We start from the raw sequence: 5520 nt of genomic DNA, 5'->3' as shown, positions 1-5520 counted from the left end.
GCGCTTCCTGAATTGCGCTCGTTTTCAGCGGATTTCCGTGAGTTGACAAGCGTGCGCTGCAGATTCTTATTTATACAGTTTTTTTTTTCCTTTAAATTACAGTTGCGGCAAGCAAAAGCGATTGATCATTTGAGTTTAGCTGAGCATGTAATTTCGACTAGAAGAGCAGCCGAACGCATTAACGAGTGTGACGAGCTTGTTGGGAAGAGGCATGGTCTATTTCAACAACGGCGAAACACTGTTAAATACGTGTACGAACTGCACTAGTTTGTAGGTGCCCGCTTGATTTAGAAACAAACACTTTCATGGCATTTTTTACTGAGCTACTCGGGTCAGCAACGACAGTGATCGCAGTAATGATAATAGACAATTACTAACATCAAATTCCTAGTCTTGTCCGGTCACGTCTGCGAGGCCCTGTACTTTTTTAGTGATTTATACCTTGTGTTATGCTTTGCAATAAGCGCTGCGTTTCAAAAAAAAAATGTAAATTAACGAGCGGCTGCTACAGGCCATCGCCTTCAATCATTGTAATTAACTGACTTCCAAAAATACTTACTCAATGCGGAGGGCTATAGGTGCAAGCAGAAAACGGAACAAAAAGCTGCAGTCATCATCATGATCAGCCTGACTACGCCCACTGCAGGGCAAAGGCCTCTCCCATACCTCTCTAATTAACCCTGTCTTATGCCAGCTGCGGCCACCATAGCCCCCAAACTTCTGAACCTCATCCACCCGCCTGACTTTCTGCACCCCCATTTTATGCTTGCGCCCTTTCCTTTCTTAGAGTATTATTTTATCCTTAAGGCCATCGGTTACCTTTCCCTCACATTACATGCCCTGCCCATGCCTATTCTTGATTTCGACTTTACGATTAAATCGTGTTTGTTCCCTGACCCACTCTGCCCTCTTCTTTTCTCTTAACGTTACACCTATCATTTTCCTTTCCATAGCTCACTGCGTTGTCCTTAACTTAAGTTGATCCCTTTTCGTTAACCTCCACATCTCTGACCCGTAGGTGAGTACCGGTAAGATAGAGCTGTTGTATACTTTTCTCTTGGGGGCTATTGCTGCACTGCCATGTATGATCTGGGAGAACCTGCCAAATGCGCTCCACCGAGTCACGTATTCAGGAAAGGGAGGGAAAGAAGGATGTTGCCTAGGGGCCCGCCGCCCCCCTCCCCATATCAAGCCCCCCGCCCCGGCTTCGCCCGATAAAAGTGCCCCGGACCCCTCCGGAAAAAAATTTCTGGCTACGTGCCTAGCTCCTCCCCATTCTTATTCTTCTAGTTATTTCACTTTCACGATCCAGATCTGCGGTTACTACCTTCCCTAAGTAGACGTATTCCCTTACCCTTTCCAGCATCCCGCTACCAACTGTAAATTGCTGTTCCTTTCCAGCGCTGTTGAGCATTAATTTGACTTTCTGCGTATTAATTATTGGACCCACCGTTCTGGTCAGTTTAATTCATTGATCATGCTTTGCAGTTAGTTACTTAACAAGGCAATGTCAGCAACGAATAGCAGATTATTAAGGTATTCTTCATTTAATCTTGTCCCCAGCAATCCAGATTTCTGAATAGGTGGCGAATAGAATTGGCAAGATCGTGTCCCCATGCCCGACACCCTTCTTTATTGGAATTTTATTGCTGACTCTATGGAGTCCAATGGAAACTGTGCAGCCGTTATAAATACCTTCCAGTATTTTAACATAAGGCTCTTCTACACCCTGATTCCGCAATGCTTTCATGACTGCTGAGGTTTGACTGAGTCTAAAGCTGCAGTACGTCGCAACAAAAAACGCTCAGATTTTTCGTCGTCTCCTGGGGTGAAGTGCCAGTAGCTAGCTATACCTACGACCGCATGCAGAGAGCGCCCCCTCTTAATCCGACTCGGATCACATGGCCCCAGATGCCGCATTCTCCAAAACGCCTACTCGTTGACCCACATCTCTCCTATGGACCACGCATGTCTTAATGGCTCTAATACTGAATTGACCCCTCTATTTCAGAAGCTCCGTCTACAGCAATAGTTGAATAGACCACTGTGTCGCGTTACGGCATTTTTAAGACCCCCGCCACCCCGCAGTCACCGCCGCAAGTGCAGTGTTACGAGTACGGCAGTGAATTGAACCCGAATTTATGGCCTTTCGTGTGGGAATGCGAGGGGCTCAAAACAGTGTGCGACAACCATCGCCCCACGACGGTGAAATCATCTATGAGCATTGGATTCGGCCGCAGGCCATCACGAAAGAGACACTGAACTCACTGCGGAGCTTCGCATGTAAGACCTCCATAGTGAGTCACACCTAACCCATGCTCCGTTTAGACCTCGAGCCAAACTTTTTCAATAAATTCACCTATCTCAATAAATTCACCTGCAATTCACCTGAGGGCTTTGACACTATCGGTTTCGTATTACGAACGTAAACGAAAGCGCCCTCGTCCACATGCTGCCCAAAGGATCAGTTGACCAGGTGAGTCCGAATTATGTAGAGAACCTATGGGCCAACGACTGCGAGCTCATGGCGGATGGCGCGGGAAAGTTATCGTGGTCTCGTCTTCGTCCGGAAGAAGGGTGAAAGGAAGTTTTGACCTCCATTATTTAGTTTTTCTGTGCCCCAAATAAAATGTGAACGACACGTGAGAGCAGCAGGCAACGCCGCAAGACGCGCTCGTTGACAGCGAACGCGGCTACGCGGGCTTGAGCGCGTCACGGCAGCGGCCACCGACAACGTCGGCAAGAGCGGCATATGTTCAGCCCACACGGCGCATGTTTGGAAATTAGAAATTACCGCGTTTCCTCCACCACATGGGATCAAGATTGTCGACAGCCAAATGAAAGAGAGGCCTGAAAGAAGCACAGACAAAATTTCAGTTGCGTGTTTTCTTGTTTGCAATGACGCGTAAGACATTGCTATAGATCACCATATGGTACTCGCTTACGACGGCTTTTATGCTTGAATTTCTTCTCTCACCCGTTTCAGTTTCAGTATCCGTGCGATGGCTGTCTCGTCGAAGGTCAGCATTGGTCACGTGAGGTACAAAAAAAAAACTGCGATATAGTTGCTGCTTCACCGTTTTACTTCATCAAAACGCTACCTGAAGAGCCGGAATCACAGAGTGAAGAAGTAACGATTATGTTGCAGTTTTCTTCATGCATCCCCTGATATGTACCGATCACTGACATCATAGCTGCCGCTCGCCTGTTGAAACCGAAACAGGTCAGAGAAAAAATTGAGTTTTTGCATTATTTAGCAGTTGTATAGGCGAATACAGCATGGGGATTTATGTAAGAAACATACAGCCAAAATTTTACGTCTATACTCGAAAACTGCCTTGCGTTCCTGTGGGCACCAAAACTATTGGAAGAAGAGTCTCCAAAGCATCGCTTCCGCAGAGCGCCACCGCGGTGGCTCAGTGGTTATGGTGCTCGGCTGCTGACCCGAAAGACGCGGGTTTGATCCCGGCCGCGGCGGTCGCATTTCGACGGAGGCGAAATGCTAAAGACCAGTGTTCTGTGCAATGTCAGCGCACGTTAAAGATCCCCAGCTGGTCGAAATTATTAGGAGCCTTCCATTACGGCGTCCCTCATACCTTCGGCCCCTCTGCGACGTTAAACCCCATGGCGTAAACCAACCAAGCCGTTTCTGCAAGCATATTGCACCTTTGGACGTCCCTTGCGATACCTTGTACATAGTGTCCGCCACCACGGACGGTGTTTTTGCGTCCTTCAAATACTCTCCATGTATAATAGGACCTTCCTGATCTCCTACTTTTCTTAGCGTTTGTACCGTATGGCTACTTTCAAATCGTTGGCCTCTTGTCACGAAGTGCCGCGAGTGTTTTTCAATTCTCCAGTGCACTTCGGCTTGCCGGCGATTCTTACTCGTAGGTAACGCAGGTGCCGTTGCATCTAAAAACTCCATTGAGTACATTAGCATCTTATATGGAAGACTAGGACATTACACGGGGCTCTAAGAAGTTTGCATGAGTTCGGTCATTACTTGCAGGTCAGCAAGAGATATATTCCCTTGATCTGAACCCCGTGCTTGTACTTTGCTGCGTCACACCTTGGGGCTATCGACACAATGCAGCTTTGCACCGAGGACACACTTTAAATAGTAATTTTTCTGCTTACTGTAGAAAGGGCTTCTTACCAGAAAGAAACCCGATTAGTGCGTAGGCATACAGGATATAAATACCTTTTTTTTTTCTCGCGCCCAGCTGCTGAGCACGAGATCTAGTGCATGGCCGACACTTGCTTGAGTTAACTGCGTTTCGATGAAGGCGCGCAATGCAAAAGCTCTCGCGTTCCGAGATGCATGCTAAAGTGCCCGAAGAAGTCGAAATTAATCTGGAGGCTGAAGTACTGCCATAGGTCTTGGTGTACCTTGAAAACGAGAATCTACTTTCGTGTTGAAGGGTGTTTCTTCTTGCATATTTCTCGTTTTTGAACAGTTGAGCCGTGGAAAGTGCAAGACCAGTCCAGGCTTCCTGACAGGCGTAAACAGTCGGGATCCCGTCCTGCCCCTATGTGTGTGCACTGACCCAGCTGATTCCATGATACCGCATAAAATTCTGTGAACCGCAGTAATCTATTAATGCAATAGCAGTAAAGAGGTCCCGTTCACGCGGAAAGCCAGCGTCAGTCCGTCCACGTCACGTAAAGGCAGGTGGCCCACCTACCACGATGGGCAGGTGGTAAAGAAATTAATTCAGATAAATTCAATCCAGTTGCCACCTTCCCACTGAGCCACTGCGTATCAGCTCATTGGTCGAGAAATAGACAGCCTCCCGAAAAACTATCTGCGAAAAAATGAGCCTCACGGAAGCTCAAGAAGAGCAATGTGGGTCTCACAAGCCGTCGGTCAACAGCTACCTGCGGGAGCAATGGCGCATCGCTTAAAGGGCCACTGACCAGGGTCCGGACATTTTTGAAAAACAAGCCCACTGCATAGACGAGGCATCGAAGATAACCTCTGCAAAATATTAGAGCCATGCGCGCCCCGAAAAGCTGCGAAAATTCAAATCAAAGCCCGTTCGTTCTTTCCTTCCTTCAAAAACGGGCCCGGCCCACTACTCTGCACTCCGCTGACGTCAAGGGGGGGCTACTTTCGCTAAAGGCACTCCATTGGTGCATCGTTCTGACTGACGGGAGAAGGTTGGGCGTAGCCTTGGCGTCGCGCCGTCTGCACAAGGCTTTCCGCAGCGCCTTCTGTTCTGGCTCATGCCTACAAACCCGCATGAAGGAACAAAAAAAAAAAACTGCGGAGGGAGCGTGCGGCGACAGCCTTGAACCCTAGAAATAAAAAGTAAAAAAATAGTAAAACTGAGGGAGTTGGTTCGCCCCCCCCCCCCCCCCCCCCCCGTCGTGGTCACGTCACGAGACGCTCTGCGTGCGCGCTCCCTTCTCAGTTTCTTTTCTTCTATGCGAGCCCCCCAAAACAAGGTTTTAATTAGTAGTGCAGCAGAGCCTTTCCCTCGCTCGCCCACATGACCGCTCCGCACACACACCCCT

The sequence above is a fragment of the Amblyomma mixtum genome, chromosome 3, assembly GCF_055824585.1.
Source record: "Amblyomma mixtum isolate Tamu chromosome 3, ASM5582458v1, whole genome shotgun sequence".
NCBI lineage: Eukaryota > Metazoa > Arthropoda > Arachnida > Ixodida > Ixodidae > Amblyomma > Amblyomma mixtum.
The sequence above is the reverse complement of the archived record's forward strand: the minus strand, read 5'-3'. Positions refer to the sequence as shown.